This window comes from Schistocerca piceifrons, chromosome 2 (assembly GCF_021461385.2).
Source record: "Schistocerca piceifrons isolate TAMUIC-IGC-003096 chromosome 2, iqSchPice1.1, whole genome shotgun sequence".
NCBI classification, from domain to species: domain Eukaryota; kingdom Metazoa; phylum Arthropoda; class Insecta; order Orthoptera; family Acrididae; genus Schistocerca; species Schistocerca piceifrons.
This window is the reverse complement of record NC_060139.1, coordinates 352454903-352476078: the sequence shown is the minus strand read 5'-3', so window position 1 is coordinate 352476078 and position 21176 is coordinate 352454903.

Genomic DNA, 21176 nt, shown 5'->3' with positions numbered 1-21176 from the left:
CGCGTGTCTTTTGTTTCGCTGCTCAGTACATGTTTATAACAGTTTTAGTAGGTTCGTGAGTTGGTTAGTTGTTAATACGCCTTGTTCATCATGGACAGATTATTAATAAGGAAAGAGAAAGTGTTGTGTGATGTCCTTAGGTTAGTTAGGTTTAAGTAGTTCTAAGTTCTAGGGGACTGATAACCATAGATGTTAAGTCCCATAGTGCTCAGAGCCATTTGAACCATTTTTTGAAAGAGAAAGCCATAGACGTCGACAGCTCTACATGTGAGAGGAGTGGGGTTGAATATACTAATATTCGAAAGGGAACTAAAACTGCGCTGTCTTCATCGTCCACTAACCGGAAAACCATAATACCAGGATCAAACAAGGTCCAACATAAGGGCCGCTATAAATAAGTATATATATAAATTTTGGATTCATGTGAACAGGCGAGGAGGGCAAGCCTACACCGAAGTGTTAGGTGTGCGGCACAGTGTTGTCAAATGAGTCCTGCTACCCAACAAGCTGAAAAAGCTTTTGGAACGAAAGCGCCACAACGTCTCTCAAAAACCGCAAGAGAATTTTCATGGTGTGTATACTTCAATTGAGGCACCTTTTGTCATGATGTAAGAATGAGTCTGAGAGCCCTTTTGACATCATTCAGAATTTCTGATACGGTTGTCAAGAAACAGAAACCCCATAACAACAGCAAAGAGGTTATTTTATTGGCATATAAAGAAATTGTTACTACTATATTCGTGGCAGATTTTCAAAAGTATTTCTAGCATCTCATTTAATGGGCACATTATGGACGTGCCAGTTGTCATTCCAAGTAATGTTATAGAAAACATAACAAACATGGAATTTGCTCTACAATTACACTGAAGGACCAAAGGAATTGGTATGGACATGCGTATTCAACACAGAGGTATGAAAACAGGCAGAATAAGGCGCTGCGGTCGGCAACGCCTATATAAGACAAGTGTCTGGACGCGCAGTTTTTAGATCGGTTACTGCTGCTACATTGGCAGGTTATTAACGTTTAAGTGACTTTGAATTTGGTGTTATTGTCGGCGCACGAGCGATGGGACGCAGCATCTCCGAGACAGCCATGAAGTGGGGATTTTCCCGTACGACCATTTCACGACTGTATCGTGAAAATCATGGCTCTGGCAAAACGTCAAATCTCCGAGATCGCTGCGGCCGGAGAAAGATCTTGCAAGACAGGGACCAACGACGACTGAAGAGAATCGTTCAACGTGATGGAAGTGCAATCCTTCCGCAAACTGCTGCAGATTTCATTGGTGGGGCATCAACAAGTGTCAGCGTGCGAACCATTCGACGAAACATCATCGATATAGACCTTCGGAGCCGAAGCCCACTCGTGTACCATTGATGACTGCCGACACAAAGCTTTACGCCTCGCCTGGGACCGTCAACACCGACATTGGACTGTTGATGGCTGGAAACATGATGCCTGGTCGGACGCGTCTCGTTTCAAATTGTATCAAGTAGATGGATGTGTGCGAGTACGGACACAACCTCATGAATCCATGGACCATGCATGTCAGGAGGGGACTGTTCAAGCTGGTGGAAGCTCTGTAACGGTGTGGGCTTGTGCAGCTGGAGTAATATGGGACCCCTCATACGTGTAGATACGACTCTAACAGGTGTCACGTAAGTAAGCATCCTGTCTGATCATCTGCATCCATTCATGCCCATTCTGCATTCACACGGACTTGAGCAATTCCAGTAGGACAATGGGACACCCCACACTTCCAGGATTGCTAGAGCGACTCTGGAAACACTCTTCTGAGTTTAAACACTTCCGCTGGCCACAGGATTCGTGGCGTCAATTCCCTCCAGCACTACTCCAGACATTAGTCGAGTCCATGGCACGTTTTGCTGCCGCACTTCTGCGTGCTCGCGGGGGCCCTACACGATTTTAGGCAGGTATACCAATTTTTTTTGGCTCTTCAGTGTATTTCTCATCTTAATAAAACAAAAAACTTTAATCATTTTCAAATTATTGAGAGATGTTAACAAAGGAACACACATATTTATACCACTTAAAACACTCATTCCTGTCATAAGTCTGGTGGAAAAGCACAGTTTAACACTGATCATACGCGTTTCTCAGCTTATGCTCTACACGAAGTTTTAGAGTGTAGTCGTCTTGACAACCACATCTAACCTTAGATTTTCGGTAACATTTCTCTGTTTCCTGTGATATACTGCGGCGAAAGAAAAGCTGCCTCAATCTGCTGCCAGTTTGAAACGGGGAACGGCAATGCCACTCTGCCACCAAGACAATTCTCAGCAGGCTTACGAATCTGGATGACAGTGACTTAGATTAGATTAGATTAGATTAGTACTTGTTCCATAGATCATTAATACGACACTTCGTAATGATGTGGAACGTGTCAGGTTAATAAAAGGTGTCTATACAAGATATTAAATTACACTTAATATTTTTAATTTTTTTATGGTGGGGGGTGGGGAAATTACCCACTTACTATATCCAAAAATTCATCTAATGAGTAGAAGGAGCTGTCATTCAGAAATTCTTTTAATTTCCTTTTAAATGCTATATGGATATCCGTCAGACTTTTGATGATATTAGGTAAGTGACCAAAGACTTCTGTGGCTGCATAATTCACCCCCTTCTGAGCCAAAGTTAGATTTAACCTTGAGTAATGAAGATCATCCTTTCTCCTAGTGTTGTAGCCATGTACACTGCTACTACTTTTGAATTATTTCGGATTGTTAATAACAAATTTCATAAGTGAATATGTATATATTGTGAGGCTACAGTGAAGGTCCCTAGCTCTTTAAATAAGTGTCTGCAGGATGATCTTGGAAGAGCTCCAGCAATTATTCTGATTACACGCTTTTGTGTAATGAACACTCTTTTACTCAATGATGAGTTACACCAGAATATGATGCCATACGAAAACGGAGAATGAAAATAGGTGTGGTAAGCTAGTTTACTGAGATGCGTATCTCCAAAATTTGCAATGACCCTAACAGCGTAAGTACCTGAACTAAAACGTTTCAGCAGATCTTCAGCGTGTTTTTTCCAGTTCAACCTCTCATCAGTGCATACACCTAGAAACTTTGAATATTCTACCTTAGCTATCGATTTCTGATCGAAGTCTATATTTATTAATGGTGTCACTCCATTACTGTGTGGAACTGTATATACTGTGTTTTGTCAAAGTTTAATGAGAGCCCATTTGCAGAGAACCCTTAATGATTTTCTGAAAAACATCGTTTACAATTTCATCGGTTAATTATTTTCTGTTGGGTGTGATAGCTATACTTGTATCATCAGCAAAAGGTACCAGCTTTGCATCTTCGTGAATATAGAATAGCAAGTCATTAATATATATTAAGAACAGCAGAGGGCCCAAGACCGAACCTTGTGGCACCCCATTCTTGATTGTTCTCCAGTTTGAGAAATCGCCAGTTTTTTGCATATTATGTGAATTTCTTATACCAACTTTCTGCACTCTTCCAGTTAGGTATGATTTAAACTATTTGAGCGCTGTCCCATTCATACCACAGTACTTGAGCATATATAGAAGTATTCCATGATTTACACAGTCAAAAGCCTATGAGAGACCACAAAAAATCCGAATGGGTGAGTTCCGGCTACTCAGAGCATTTCATATTTCATTAGTAAAAGTATATAAAGCATTTTCCATTGAAAAACCTTTCTGGAAACCAAACTGACATTTTGTTAAAACTTAATTTTTACAGAGGTGTGAAGGTACTGTACAATACATTACTTTATCAAGAATTTTGGATACAGCAGTGAAAAGAGAGAATGGGCGATAGTTGTTTAAATCAGACGTATCCCCATTTTTATGCATTGGTTTAACAATAGCATACTTCAGTCTATCTGGGAAAATACGCTGCTTCAGAGAGCTATCACATATGTGGCTAAGAATCCCACTTATCTCTTGGGAACAAGCTTTTATTATCCTGCTGAAAGTGCCACCAATTCCATGTGAGCTTTTATTCTTGAGAGAGTTTATTATTTTCCTAATTTCAGAAGGAGAGGTGGGTGGAATTTCAGTTGCATCAAATTGTGTGGGTAAGGCCTCATCCATTAACTGCCTTGCTTCTTCTAATGGATATTTAGATCCTATTTTCTCTACAACGTTTAAAAATTCATTATTCAATATGTTTTTCACTTGTGGCTTGTTGTTTGTAAAGTTTCCATTCGCTTTGATGGTAATGCCATCGTCCTGTACTCTTGGTTGCCCTGTCTCCCTTGTAATAATATTCCAAATTGTTTTGATTTTGTTATCAGAGGTATTAATCTCAGACATGATGTGCATGCCTCTGGACTTTTTAATAACATTTCATAATGTAGAACAGTAATTTTTATAATATTTGGCTGTTTCTGAGTCATTGGTCTTTCTTGTTGTTGGATACAGTTCCCTTTTGTGGTTACAAGATATTTTTATTCCTTTAGTAAGCCAAGGTTTTTTGCATGGTTTCTTATAATTAGATTTAACTACTTTCTTGGGGAAATAGTTTTCAAATTCTCATACAAGTGTATCATGAAATAAGTTATTTTTTAAATTAGCATCGGGTTCCTTGTACACCTCATCTCACTCTAATTGCTGAAGATTTTCCCTGAAATTTCTAATTGATGAGTCATTAAGTGAATGCACAATTTTTGAGGGTAGTTTTGAATTACTAAATGGAGCTATGTCATATACTGTAACTAGCTGAGCACCATGATCAGAAAGGCCATTTTCAACACGACAAGAATTTATGTTTTTAAACTTATCTTGGTCTATAAAAGTGTTATCTATCAATGTGCTGCTGTCCATTGCTACTGGAGTAGGAAAATCAGTGACAGATGTCAAACTGAAAGAGCCAAACAAGACTTCCAGGTCATTCTTCCTATTACACTCTTTCAGTGAATCAACATTGAAGTCCCCACAAATTATAATTTGCTTTCCGCTATCTGACAGATAGCACTACAAGGCATCCAAGTTTTCCAGGAATAAATGAAAGTTTCCTGAAGGGGACCTATATGCTGTTACAATTATAAAAGAGCCCTCCTTCAGTTTGACAGGCACATGCTTCTATATGTTGCTCTAGACAAAACTTTTTTGTATCTAAGCTTTTTACACAGTGATAACTTTTAACATATATGGCAGCACTTCCTCTCACCTTATTCTCTCTACTCATGTGTGCAGCTAGTTTATAACCACTGATATTTACCTTTTCCATGTCAGACACAATGTGATGCTCAGACAGGCATCATATTCAATCTAAACAAACCAGGAGCTCATCTACTTTATTCTTCAATCGCGGAATTTTTTGGTGAAAAATGGCAACATTATTTTTACTTTACTTTGTGAGTATCTACTTTTTCCTTTTAATCCACCAATATCTTGGTTAAATATGGTAACATTATTATTTACTTTTCTGTTGTGAGAATCTTGTGAGTTTTGGACCTCTTTAGCACCTGCCTGTGTGAACTTCTCATTGGACACTGATATTAGTCTGAAAAGAGGCACATCCATGAGTACTAGTGTCCCCCCCCCCCCCCCCCCCGTTATGGATTCCGCTAACGACCCTGCCACTTTACCCTGCAGTTTTACCATCGCAGCCCCCAGATTTTCGCGAACGGCAGCGAAACCCTTAGTCACAATCTTGCAACGCCCACATTATTTAGCCATGTCTCTAAGTGGACGTCGTTCTTTCAAGTTACTGTTTGCAGTGTTAGCAGGATTCAAAGTGAATCATACGACTGTAGCGCTTATTGTGGCGGTAAGCTACGTACACTAGAAACTCAGCTGACGCAAACGTTCATGTTCGAAAAACTCGCCAACGCTTGTAAAAAGTTACAAACTACTCAAAACAAATAAAGAAATACTATTTATTTCTTCAAAGAAGCACGTAAGGTAAAGAGTAAAAAAATGCACTGTAGAAACAGATACGGCTGGTAGAGCTGTTCTAGACATCTCGGATGAAGCTCATGTCTTTCACCAGCGCTTCGCTTTGTCGATACGTCTCTGAAGCATTTCACACCTTTTCTTCTAGATAACATTCGAGTAGGATACAGGAACACCGGCGGATCAAATGTTGAACAACAGTTGGAAAAGGATCGCCACGCCACGTATTATTCTGCGCCGATCCTGTTATATGCCGCCCTTGGTGGAAAGACACCAGCACCACAAATTGGACAAGACGTCCTCTATATCCGGAAAATCCCGTCGTTAAGCGCACAGTAATTTCCTCTGCCTCTGAAAAGTGCCGGTAGCTGTAACAAAGATTTATTGCAGGAAACAGTGCAGTTTGTCTTCATTTCCTTAGAGAATGGAACTGATGCGCTTCTAAGTGTCCTAAAATATTTGCACAGGCGAAACAGATATATAAATGTGTGTCCTGCTAAAGATTTTCAGTTGTTAGTAATGGAAAAAAAGACATGAAACGACCTCTCCCATAAAAATAGTTGACGGCAATGACTAATTAAATCTTTCCTCCTAAAATTTCTCACCGTCGTGAGTCGCATCCAAGTGAGACGTACATGCATTACGAGTAGAGTTGCGCTCGGCCATAACTACGGTTCGGTAATTTTAGTACACTACTTCATAAATGATATAGTAATTGGTAGGATTACTGGTAGTATTGGTGACACTGGTAGTGAAAGAAACGTAAATGAATATGTAAGAGATAAATTTTGGAGCCGACGATTTCTCTTTGTTTATTTGTTTCTTTGGTTGTTTCTTTTGCTCTTGATTAGAGTCGCACATATAGGCGAGTGTGTATTTCATATCCCTGCACAATATAAACTGCATTTTACCGGTAATAAAAATTAGTTGATCACGTAACTTCTACGCTTTTATGCAACCAAAGTAATTGCTTTTGATGCAAGTACTGTTTACATGCATAAACGTAAGGAAATATAATTATTGTTTTTATTTTGTAGCCAACAGAACGTTCTTCGTTACGATCAATGGTAGGAGTCCACGGTTATTATTGATAAATGCGAAAGTTGTTTATGAATAACAGAAAAATGTATTATACAAGTTCGACGAAGCATTGAAATGCTGCTTGGCTTACCTTCGTATTGCAGTTTTTTTCGCTTTAGATTTCTGTTGATGAAAATTTGTTTCCTAGCATTATGATGAATCTATATTGTTTTCTTTATTTTTACTGTAACAACCCTCTGATTACGTTAGATATCAACAGTTTTCGAATAAAACCCGCGTCCGGCAATCCAGAATTAGATTTTCCACGATTTCCCTAAACCGCTCCAGGCGAATTCCGTAATGCTTGCTTTGAAAGGGCACAACCGAATTTCTTCCTCATCTTTAACACAATCCAAGTTTGTACTCTTGTCTCTAATGACCTTGCTGTCGACGGAACGTTAAACCCAATGTTCCTTCCTCCTTTCCTTCATTTCTTTCTTCCTTCGCAGAACACCTGAACCAAGTACTGACAAGTTCAATTTTGCTATAAATACTGTTTATTTTAAGTAACAAGCAGGATCATAACTATGTAGAACAAGGATTTTCCATAAGTTACACGGCCCTTTACATATCCTCAGTTTCCAAACGGTTTACCACATCCAGTTTTTAAGGAAATCTACTAAGACAACAATCTTTGTGAGTTAACGCCTGGTAGATATGCAACACACATAATGAGCAGGTAACGCATGTGCTACCTTAACTGACCAAGCTACTAGGAAAATTACTGTAGGCTACACAGCCTCCGGTAATTTCACAACTCTAATTACCATGGATAAAGTCAGTAAAATTCGATATAAGTGAATTAGAAAAATGGGCTGTCATACAGCAAACATACATCCTTATCAAAGAGCTTCGATAAAGCAAATAAACGAAGTACCAGAAATCAAGAAGTGGACAGGAGTGCAGATATGATAACTAATACAGACAGCATGAAAAATCAGCGGAGAAAATTACGCTGCTAAAAACTTAACGAATACAAGTAACAAAATGTGACTTTAACGATAATGTATTTCGTATTCGTTCAAATTCAAAAGAAATATTGTAGGCGTGTGAGTAGAAAGAGAACTGCGCACACTCATAGTTTTACTGCTGTTCGAAAGCTTGTTCGGAATTACAGTGTCACGTCTCAGAACTTGTGCGTCTACTGACTACAGTTTTCCAGCAGACTAGTATGCAACTAAAGACAACTTTAAAAATTGATTAAAAACGGTCTTGAGCACAATGAAATATTTGTTTGCAGTGGTAACCGGTTTCTGTCATGATGTGACCATCTTCAGACTATTTATGCCATGTTGGTAGGCGGTGGCGGAGAACGGAACAGATGTGTGGCTCCACGAATGTGAACTTCCTACAGTCATGGTATCAAAGGTCTGAAGATGGTGAATCGCAAATATATATTTCATTGTGGTCATGAGTGTTTTTAATCAATTTTTAAAGTAATTTAGCTACACCGTTGCTTTTCTCCACGAGAAATGTTCTCAAAAATTACGAAACGTGGTACGACATAATGTCCGCTTTTGGAATCATTCTGTTAACAAACTCTTCTGAACGACATTGATCAGTAAAAGTTTCAGCGCATTGTGTTTATTCATGTTCCTATTTATTCTAGCCTATTTCTATGTGAGAAATTTTGGCCACATGTGGAAACTCCATCGATTTTTGGTTCAGATAAAAAAAATAGTAACAGTCTAAATCGCAGTTTCATCTGTGTCTGTTGTTGGTGACCGATTCCGGTTGTCATAATCCTCACCTGGTCACAGTTAATGTTTACAGACCACGTGGGTTGAGGGGGGGGGGGCGGGGGGGGGCGGGGGGGGGGGGGGGGTGCTTGTGCTCGGAGCCTCTGTGTTCTACCAAAAGGCAGACGCAAACATTCGCAGTGAAATTCTGTTGGTCTCTAGGTTTTTCTACGACATTGATATGCTGGACTTACCCTGCTGATATTGGATTCAGTGTTTCTGATCCACAGATTCAGCAGGACATCGATGCCTAATATGAGACATACGAGAAATGCACAAGAAATGGAAACACCGTGGGAAATGCATTCTTGAACATAAATGAAGCTGCTAGCCAAGCCTGCATGATAACCACGAGCGGCACCTGTGCAATGTCCCCAATACTTTGCAAGTGTTAGTTGTGATCAGAACAGTGTACTGTGTGGTTGTAAGTGCTTATTGTCGGAGCTAAGAGAATTAGAACTTGGGCCAGTTGTTGGTGTTCGTATGGTAAGTGTCTCCGTAACCAAGGCAGCCCAAGTGTTCGGTGTTTCAAGAGGCACAGTATCGAAGATTTATATCGCATGCAGGGAAAGCGGAAAAACATTGTCAGCTAAGTCACAAGGCGCACAAAACTGTGCGTTGAGTGATCATTACAGATGCTCATCGAAGAGGACTGTGAAGAAAAATAGAGAATGACAGCAAAACTCACTGTACAACTGAACATCGCGCTCGCGAACCCTGTCAGCATAAAAACACTACGGGAGTTCCATAAGCACGGAACTGCAGAGTGAACTGAATTCCAAAAACAATCAGTGATGCAAATGCAAGGAACAGGAAAACGTGGTGACGAAATCGTAAAATCTGAACTATGGTCGGTTGAGTCTTGTTTCACACCGTTTCCACCTCCTGGCCGAGTTTACGTCACGTGAGCGAAACATGCCGGGGGTTCAGTAATGATTTGGGCTATCATATCGTGGATCTCCATTGACTCCATGCACTTAAAAACCGTATAGGACCTGTGTTGTGCGTGTACTGTGTATTGATCCGGGACCTAAAAACGACGGATAGGCTTCGTCCCGCCGTAGCCTCTGTGGTTCACAATCCCACAACAGGCCACAGCAGTCCACCCATCCCATCGCCGCCCCACACCGAACCAGGGTTATCGTGGGGTTCGGTCCCCAGTTTACCCCCCCCCCCCCTTCCCTGCTCCCACAGGATCATCTCATACCAGACAAGTGCAACCCCAATGTGCGAGTGGTACAGTAGAATTATGGTGTAAGCGCATGCATTTGCTCAGCAATCGTCGACATAGTGTAACTGAGGTGGAACAAGGGGAACCAGACAGCATTCGCCTTAAAAAAAACACCCACAGACTGGCTGGCACACCGGACCTCGACACTAATCCGCCGCCCGCTTGAAAAGCAGCGCATTAGACTCACTTTTTTCCAACTGCAACGTTTGCATTTGACTGCCCATATATTATAATGTTCTCTTCTTTTTCCTTTTTGTAATAACTTGGAAGGTAACACTTTTAAGCGTGAGCCTTTGCTTTCTCTGGTCATGATTAGTGAGTTTCAGTTTTGATCGAAGTGCATTTTTCAGTAAAACACGCAGATACCGCCTCAGTACACTAAGAATTTACAGTTTAAATTTAAGTGTATTTTACAAGTTACGTAGAAACAAAGGAAGTTGGAGTTAATTACTGCTTTTTTCAAGTCGCTACAAACCTGCTGTCGTGGGCTACTGTCAGGGTGATGGAATCAAAGGTACCGAAGCTACTATCTGTCCTTGAGCGATTTAAACTTGAAAGGCAGAGAAAAGATTTAGCAACAATTCAATTACACTATTTGCAACGTTATAAAAATTTTCTTTGTGCCTCGGCATATACCGACTGCGAGAATCGGACGTTCTTTGTTACGAACGCACCTCTGTGTATTACCGAATCAAAGATTTTGTTTTAGGGACTCGTTGAGAAGGAAATGGAGACATCGGGCGAGTGAGCGGAGGAGAGAGATTGTATTGTTGTGAGATGCCATTACGGTATATAGTAAATGTTCAAATATATTTTTGGTGCACAGAATAAAATCCAATAACCAACATCAAATATTCGAGGTGAGTATATCTCCGTAACGAAATTAGTTAATTATCACGGCACAGATTTTACGAGACATAGATCGCTCGAAGATGAACATTGGAACGATAGTGTGAATCTGCATTTCACACAGTCAGAATTCATCGAGAGATTATCTCCGAATTAATAAACTTTAACTTGCTAAATTGCTGGACCTATTATCCAGACATCAAACAACATGGCACACAGTTGTGCCGAACGATCTGCGTAGCGAGTAAAGGTTTTAGAGACCTCAGTGGAGCACATAACGACGAGGAATTTCCGCGAGAGTGCCGCTGCGGACTACACCTCTTGTTCTCCTGTGGTATTTAAAACGAATTATTTATATTTTCCAAGTTTTCAAGAGAGTTAATTAAAAGGAAATAAGGAGCTAAACTGAATCAACTAAAACCAAGCCGCGTGGGATTAGCCGAGCGGTCTAAGGGGCTGCAGTCGTAGACTGTGCGGCTGGTCCCGGAGGAGGTTAGAGTCCTCCGTCGGGAATGGATGTGTGTGTTTCTCCTTGGATAATTTAGGTTAAGTAGTGTGTAAGCTTAGGGACTGATGACCTTTGCAGTTAAGTCCCATAAGACTTCACACACATTTCAACATTTTTTAACTAAAACCAATAATTAATATAAAAGCACACTTAAAGAATATTTATTGATAATAATAATAAATAAAGAATATATTTAATTAACTAACAAAATAATAAAATATTTTAAAATTGGTAAGAGCTACATCTACTTACCAGGTTGCAGCCTGCTATATTGAAAGATTTCATTTAAAAATTGATGAGTATGTTTGCTGGTACTGAAGAATAGCAGCGTAGCTTATCTTCGTTTCTCACGTAAGTAAAGAGAAAGCGAGCTTTGTGAGAACTAGCTGGAAGTATTATCTGTGCTGCGGCAGGGTTTCTTATGCAGTTATAGTTAGGATAGGTCCAGAATCGTTGCTTTCAAACAGAGATCCACATGTTTTCATAAAATCTTTACATTTTTGGACATAGTTGCACTATGCAGTCAGTTTTAAAATGGAAATTTTTTTTAAATCTTTGGAGACCAAATTGCTTCTCTTTTAATGCGTGACGTAGATACTGTGGGAAAGAAAGATATTTCTCTTGAAAGAGGCATGAAATTCGTTTTTAATTATGTTGAGCACGTCTTAGGAATGATCAGCTCCATTCATCATTTCAGACTGGAATTTATACATTCTAACTCTATCACCGTTACAGGTTTATTGCCCAATGGTAACCTGGAGTTTTATTATTTTCAGCCGGCCGGAGTGGCCGTGTGGTTCTAGGCGCTACAGTCTGGAACCGAGCGACCGCTACTGTCGCAGGTTCGAATCCTGCCTCGGGCATGGATGTGTGTGATGTCCTTAGGTTAGTCAGGTTTAAGTAGTTCTAAGTCTAGGCGACTGAAGACCTCAGAAGTTAAGTCGCACAGTTCTCAGAGCCATTTGAACCATTTTTATTGTTTTCAACATTTCATTTGTGAAAAACAGTGCTTCGTGATCTTCACTCGGAGTTTGATTCATGCTGATGTCATTGTACAATTGCTGATGACGTAGTAGCCTTACAACTGGTAAATGAAAAATGACTGAAACAATCAGACTACTTGTATGGTGTATATTATCCGAACACGTGTTGTTAAATGCAACCCATTTTCAATAACAAGGCAACGAGTTTAGTAAGTATAACAACACATAAAATAAATTATCGGAGTTCATCAACATTTAGCTCAATTTTCTCTCCATTTCGAGTCTGTGTTGGCCCTATCTCAATGCGCTAATCTTTGTACTCTGCGATGATCGCTTACGTTTGGTACTTACATGCGACAACAATTTTTGTATCCCAGAGCGAGGAATTGGGTAAATACCGTACTAACCTCAAATGTTGCTGTTGTTATTACTAGAGCCAGAATTTTAATATTTTATACCTGAACTTGAATTTAACACCATTTAGTAACAGGTCATATTTAGTCCAACTTTTGCCATACTAGCTCATATGTTGGCCAACTGTTGCCAAAAATATATATATCTGAGGTGTCTAAAGGGACCAAGAATAAAAACATGAAAATGATGCACACTCCACAATTTGTCAGGTAATATTGTCACAAATAAAGGCAACAATTACTACAAACCTTTGTTTAGCAGAACTATAGCAGACGAGCAGCGTAAAGGAGTAGTCAATTCAAATGGTTCAAAATGGCTCTGAGCACTATGGGACTTAACAGCTGTGGTCATCAGTCCCCTAGAACTTAGAACTACTTAAACCTAACTAACCTAAGGACATCACACACATCCATGCCCGAGGCAGGATTCGAACCTGCGACCGTAGCAGTCGCGCGGTTCCGGACTGAGCGCCTAGAACCGCTAGACCACCGCGGCCGGCAGTAGTCAATTCGCTGACATAAAACATTGTAGCACAGGGTCGACAAAACGCTCACGAAGCCAACAAAGGCGGCTTCCGACGTGAAAAACATCGCATACGTGGTGGCACTATTCAATTTCAATACAAAGTCAGTCTGGCTCACCCATGACTAAACTAAAGTGCTCCAACAGCATGAAGTTGCGAAGTTTTGCTCATGATTTTGGAGACCTCTTAAGCACTGACGGGGGAATATCATTTTGTAAATTACCTGAAGTTCAGATTAGTGCAGAAAAGCGCTTTAATGTGCAACAACATTATAATACAGCTAAACAGAAAGCAGCCGTGTGAAGAGAAGTGCTGAATTCTGCTCTGGAACACGGGTTCCTGACCAGGTCGGGGATTTTCTCCGCCCAGGGACTGGGTATTTGTGTTGTTCTCATCCTTTCATCATCATTCGGGAAAATGGCGAGACTGGACAGTGAAAAAGACTGGGATTTTATACGGGCGCTGATAACCACGCCGTTGAGCGCCCCACAAACCAAAATCATTATCAGAAGTGCTGAAAGTGACAGCAGACGAACGCTGTTATTTGAGCAGGCAAGTCCATCTTCAACAGCGCAATCATTCTTCAAGAACTTGTATGAGATGATGATATCTTGCAACATCTCATTGGCGAAGCTGAAGAATCCACGCTTCAGACAGTTCCTGGAGAAATACTCGATACATCCATTTCCAGATGAATCTACACTGCGAAAGGACTGTTTATCCGAGCGCTGCCAGCAAGTGCTCAACGCAACGCGAATTACAGTTACTGACCAAAAGGTCTGGCTGCCTATACAGGAAATCACCGAGGTAGGTGGGCTTCACGTTGAAAATATCATTGTTGGTTTTTTGAAAGTTTACGGGCCTGGAGGACTGTTCCTTCTAACGCGTAAAGCTCTCGAGACGGTAAACAGCTCGACAATTCCCATTTTGTTTGATAACTCTACGAAGCTACTGTGGCCGGGTGGTGTGAACAGATAAAACATTTTGCTGATTGTAACAGATGGTGCTTCATACATGGCTAAAGCAGACAGGGGACTTCAGATTCTCTACTCTAGCATGGTACGTCACTTGCCATGCAAATGCGTTACACGGGTGCGCCGCAGAGGTGCGATCAAATTACTCTGGTGTGGAAAAAATAATCTCCTACAGCAAGAAAATTAAAGTGAAAGCCTTGCAAAGGGTGCAGAAATATAAGTAACAAGCACCTTCACTGCCCTCCCCCGTCCCCCGCCTTTCTCTGTTCTTAAGCTACTGTGGGGGGTGGGGGGGGGGGGTATTGACTTAATGCTGCTGACTATTACCGCACCAACTACATCAAAACTAGATACTAGAAGGTTTCAGATAGACTATATAATGGTAAGACAGAGATTTAGGAACCAGGTTTAAAATTGTAAGATATTTCCAGGGGCAGATGTGGACACTGACCACAATCTATTGGTTATGAACTGTAGATTAAAACTGAAGAAATTGCAAAAAGGTGGGAATTTAAGGAGATGGGACCTGGAAAAATGTGAAAGAAATAGAGCTTATACAGAGTTTCAGGGAAAGCATAAGGGAGCAATTGACAGGAATGGGGGAAAAAAATACAGTAGAAGAAGAATGGGTAGCTCTGAGGAATGGAGTGGCGAAGGCAGCAGAGGATCAAGTAGGTAAAAAGACGAGGGATAGTAGAACTCCTTGGGTAACAGAAGATATATTGAATTTAATTGATGAAACGAGAAAATACAAAAATGCAGTAAGTGAAGCAGGCAAAACGAATAGAAACGTCTCAAAAATGGGATCGACAGGAAGTGCAAAATGGCTAAGCAGGAATGGCTAGAGGACAAATGTAAGGATGTAGAGGCTTATCTCACGATAGATAGATACTGCCTACAGGAAAATTAAAGGGACCTTTGGAGAAAAGAGAACCACTTGCATGAATATCAAGACCTCAGATGGAAACCCAGTTCTAAGCAAAGAAGGGAAAGCAGAAAGGTGGAAGGAGTATATAGAGGGTCTATACAAGTGCGATGTGCTTGAGGACAATATTATGGAAATAGAAGAGGAGGTAGATGAAGATGAAACGGGAGATACCATACTGCGTGAAGACTTTGACAGAGCACTGAAAGACCTAAGTCGAAACAAGGCCCCGGAGTAGACAACATTCCATTAGAACTACTGACAGCCTTGGGAGAGCCAGTCCTGATAAAACTCTACCATCTGGTGAGCAAGATGTATGAGACAGGAGAAATTCCCTCAAGAAGAATATAATAATTCCAATCCCAAAGAAAGCAGGTGTTGACAGATGCGAAAATTACCGAACTATCAGTTTAATAAGTCACAGCTGCAAAATACTAACGCTAATTCGTTACAGACGAATGGAAAAACTGGTAGAAGCCGACCTCGGGGAGGATCAGTTTGGATTCCGTAGAAATGTTGAAACACGTGAGGCAGTATTGACCTTACGGCTTATCTTAGAAGAAAGATTAAGGAAAGGTAAATCTGCGTTTCTAGCATTTGTAGACTTAGAGAAAGCTTTAGACAACGTTGACTGGAATAGTCTCTTTCAAATTCTAAAGGTGGCAGGGGTAAAACACAGGGAGCGAAAGGCTATTTACAATTTCTACGGAAAGCAGATGGCAGTTATAAGAGTTGAGGGACATGAAAGGGAAGCAGTGGTTGGGAAGGGAGTGAGACAGGGTTGTAGACTCTCCCCGATCCTATTCAATCTGTATATTGAGCAAACAGTAAAGGAAATAAAAGAAAAGTTCGGAGCAGGTATTAAAATCTATGGAGTGGAAATAAAAACTTTGAGGTTCGCCGATGACATTGTAATTCTGTCAGAGACAGCAAAGGACTTGGAAGATCAGTTGAACGGAATGGACAGTGTCTTGACTGGAAGCTGATGGTACTCACCTGTGAGACGCCCTGGATATTGTGTGACATGTCCATAGTGAGCTGGGTCTAGTTCGTGGGTGACAATGTGAACAACAAATTACAAAGGGTTTTGCAGTGAAGCTATGAGTATTCTAAAATGTATAAAATTAGTGACAGTCTTTCTGGGACTACCACAACATTTGAAGACAATGAACTAAAGCCAGCCTGCAGTGAGCTCGCCTTCTTGAAGTATGCTCCTGCGACATCCTGTGATGTGGAGAGAAGCTTTCCCGAGTACAAAACTGTCCTCAGCGACAAACGTAGTTCTCAAAATGGAAACCATGAAAATGTGCCTTATGATCCAGTGGAACTGTACGAAAACTGAAGACTGACAGGACGTGTTAACTAATTTGGAATACTAATTTGGAATAATTCAAACAAGTTGTGTGTAGTAGTAAAAACATGGTTTCCTTGTCTGAATAGGTGTTATTGTTGTCATCGTAACTTCTTGCTTTGCCAGACACCTGTAGACATTTCAAAAATAAGTGATGATTAGTTTCAAACACTTCAAAAAGTGTTTAGTATACTCACCATTTGTTCAGAAGTGACATTTGTATTACATGGTATACAAAAAATCAACAAGAATAAATAAATAAATTTATATGAATTCGTTTGCTGTTTTTCAGATCATTAAAATCCTTGGTCTTGTTATTTATTGTTACTAGGCAATAAATTACCAGTGTTTCTGTGAAATTTGGCGTATTGTTGGAACGTCGTGTTGAGGATGATGACCGTGGCATTTACCCTATTAATGATCTTATGTTATTTTCTCTTCGAAAAGGGAACGTTGGTCAAGACTCACAGCTGTGATGCCTGCTGGCCCTAACCTCGACAATTTTGCAAAAATCTCGTATTTTGACAGTCCTGTATACAATTGTACTCAGGATATCGGCAGTGGGTGGCGCAGATCCGTATCATAGTACTGATATATTCTGTTCACTTTGGCACTGGCAAAAGTGAGGCCATCTTCCTAATATGACAACTATTCGATATTCATCTCTGCCATCGCAATTGAAGCGTTCCAGAATACACACCTCACTTTTACATCAGCCTCTTTCACACAACCTGGTGGTAACCTCAGACACGAGAATGTTATTGAGGAATAGGCAGCACAAATCTCCCTATTCCATGTGTACATAATATTCCGAGATATTCTGCGAAGTTATCCTTTTGGTAAACCCATAAACTGTACACGTTTTCCCCCGTCACATAGTTTCCTAACGTTAAGGTAAGATATTTAAGTGGCTAATCTCAGCACCAAGTCAACTTGTTCCTTACGTTAACGATCGTAACGTTATTGTTAGCCATACAGCTGTTATTTATACCACAGCAGCAGGGGTAGAGCTGTGCTTTTTGTCATTAAAGCCATGCAAAAAAATTGGTTTTAAATATGGATTCCGATTTCATTGATGTGTGAGATACATGTGGAGAAGAACTGGGAAGAATGTAGTTGTCCATTTCATTTTATTAGTTTAATTTCTAAATATTCCAGATGTCACCTGTTTAATGGTCTATGTTTTGTTTCCATCACATAAAAATGTTGGAGACAAGACAGATAATCTCTAATCATATTTTCTAATTCTGGTAACTGATACTTACGTAATGATGCTGCGAAATCTTACAGTTTTAAAAACCTTTTCTTGTCGAGTGAAACAGTGTGAATTATAACTTGAAATCTTGAAGTTTGTGTTAAAATAATGTGTAATGGATATGAACATATTACAATTTTGTAAATTAGTGATTTGGTAACATAATGTCTAGTATTTAAAAATGCTGATTTGAAATGAGTCTTATTTAAGAACGCTTTGTTTTCTTGACAGTACTGAGACATTTATGAAACATTAACTAAAGTTGCACTGTCAGCATCTTGTTCGAGCAATCTTTTTGTCGAATCGAAATGCATTGTTCTAACGTTAAAAATAATAACTTTTGTGCTTCGTGATTTATAACTGAACTAATACAGTTACGATACTACAACGTCTTCTGTCCAGGAAAATTTTTTCAACTATTCCCCGATAGCGATGTTTCCGCCAAAATGTCTGGATGTCCTTATTGTTCATGTTTCACAGTATCGCTTTATGTCTTTTCTGTTCTTTAGCTCTCATGTCGGCTGATTAGCAGTCGAAACAAGGCAACCTTCTTATTAATTTCTGCGATCAAGAAAGAGTTAATAAAGAATTATGATTTAGAAGGGATTTGAAATTATGCTGAAAGTTAGTTGGACGTCGATAAGCGCTCTCATTACGAAACTCTTTATCAATATAGACTGGATAATTTGCGCTCCATTTTAAGCAAAGACCCGCATCTCAATGTTCATGACATCGCATTTCGTGAACTATGTATAATTTTGCATATTCAGAGGTATAAATTGGATATTGTACGCACACTACGTTGTTAATAACTTCGAGGTGGCGCTCGCGAGTAAAAGTTTCGCAAAGGTTTGAATTGTGTGTAAAGTTTGTTGGAAGTCGCTAAGCGCTCAAATTCTCAAACACTGGATGAATATAGTCCGGTTAATTGCCCGCCATCAGTTACGCTACCTCAAAAAAGCAAAGTTTCTGACTATAACACTGTTCTTAAACTTGTGTTACACTTTTAACATAAGATTATGCCCCTTAATGAGTCGGTTATGGCAACATTTTTTTTTAATTCTGTCAGAATTTACGCGAAATACTGAAAATCAATTTTATTGCCTCTGGAAGCCGTTAGAGAGACAAACTGCAAAAGAAATAGGATCAAGCGTTCCAGATTCCAGGTTAGTTGCTTAGTGATACCGATCTCCAGAGAGATACCGTACGTTTCAATACCAGTCTGGTGAAACCTTGGCTCTTGCCACGCATACCTTATGTAAATAAAATGGGGGTAAAATTACAGAAACTCAAGCTTAATCAGAGACAGCCCTTCTCTCCGGGGGCGAACGGCAAATGAGGCATAAAGGGGGCAAGGCCTAAGTCGTTACATCATTTACCCTTGACCATACACTTGAGGACTATAAAAAGGTAAATATGTAGAATTAAAATTCCGTTTGACGTGACTTTTCACGAACATATGGCTCACGCAACACAAACAACACTGAGTAACGCTTCTGTCGAAGAACGCTTGGTATTGATTGTAGTATAAACTTACCGTTTTTCAGTGTTAAACAGCGAGAATTCCCTCAATAAAGCAGATACATAGCGGTATTATCGCAGAAAAAGCTTAAGAGACTTCGTAGACATGCTTCCGGCATAATTTCAATATGGGTGGTGTTGAAATTGTGTGTTGGTACATCACCCGCCAATCTGGCGAGGAACTTTTTCAATAACACGCTCGTTCCGTGAAAGTTCCACCACGGCTTTGAGAACTAGGGATGGGATAATCCTCACAGTTTCCCAAAGCATTTTTCTCTATAATGTTCCGAGGAAGGGATGTGCTCGAAGTCCAGAGAAAGTTATCTTGATAGAGCACGACTGAGGGATTCCAGACCTGAGAAACGTTTTTCTATCATGTAGCGCACCGGTTTCTGACACCTAACACAAACTCTGTATTGTAACTGAAAATAGACTGCAGCATTCTGCTCTGTCTTACAAAATGTTAAAGTAAGGGTAAGTACGACGATGTAATATTTCTGGCCTCTTCTGCAATAAAGCGCAGTTAAATTTTCACTGTAAACTGTCAATGAGCTTGTCCAGTCGTTGCTTTACTAAGACATCATTTCAAGATGCTCATGAAAAAGGAAAGCAGTATTACGGGATAAGCTTTTTAAATGACTTTCAAAGAAAAACCACAAACAATATCTCAGGAGGACTATCACTTATACTGTATTATCATCGTAAACTTCCCCTTAAGGAGCGCGCTAAAACACAATGAAAGTGGCACACTTTTGTCTCTTTTTTCTTTCCAATAACCTCTGATATATTCACTGTGTTTCTTCTTCCTCACTTCTGTCCACTTCTTCCCTGTTATCTTCTCTTTGAGCGTTTTCTGAAATTTCTGTTTTCTAATTTTTTTTCTCTGTATGTTTTCCTCTCTGTTATGTCTTGTCTGGAGATGTTCAGTTTCTAGAGGTCTTCCGTGGTTTCCTTTACCTAGTTAGTTTTCACTGCGTTAGTCATAGATATATATACAGGTATACATGAGGGCTAATCAAAAATATGTGACCTTATTTTTTATTGATGAAACCAACAATGGTATCGGGGCGCGGGCGCTCTCTGTGTTTGTAGCCATACGTAGTGCTCATGTCCGATTTTTTTCACGACTGACGAAATAGCCAATCGCTAGCTAGCCGTTGACAAATGGCCAAGTGCAGTGGTAGACGTCGATTATGTGTTGTGGGCAAAATGATAAAAAAAGTGGAACAAATTTATTGCTTCAAATTTTGTTTCTTAAGTTTGACGAGTCTCATGTGGAAACAATTCGCAAGATACGACAGGTGTTTGACGACGAAGCAATGGGTACCACACAGATAATGGAACGGCACAACTCCTTTAAAAGATGACCGGTCATCAGTAGAGAGTGAAGCACGCTCCGGCAGGTCCTCAACAGCCACAAATGAGGTTCTTATTGGTCACGTAAGGACCCTGGTGATGCAGGATAGACGAATCACGATCAGATAACTTGCAGACGAGGTTAAAATTAGTACTGGAACCATTCACTTCATTTTAACGAAACATTTGGACATCGGTAGTATCTCAGGAAAAAATTTCTGTCAAAGTTGTTAACAAGTGAGCAGGAGCAACTTCGTTTGGAGATAGCACAGAACATGCTGGGTACTGTGAACAGTAATACCAGCCTTCTGAAAACGCTGATCACAGATACTGCGTTCTGGATTTTTGAGTATCGCAATGGAAGCATCCATCATCCCCGAGACCCAAAAAAGCGTGGCAGGTCCGCAGCAATGTGTAAGTCACGCCGACCGTCTTTTTGTACACCACAGGCGTCGTCCATTACGAGTACGCCCCAGAAGGTATTAACGAGTACTACCAAGTGGCTCTGCATTGCCTTCGTGAAGCACTGACACGCAAACGGCGGGAATTGTGTGCAACAGACAG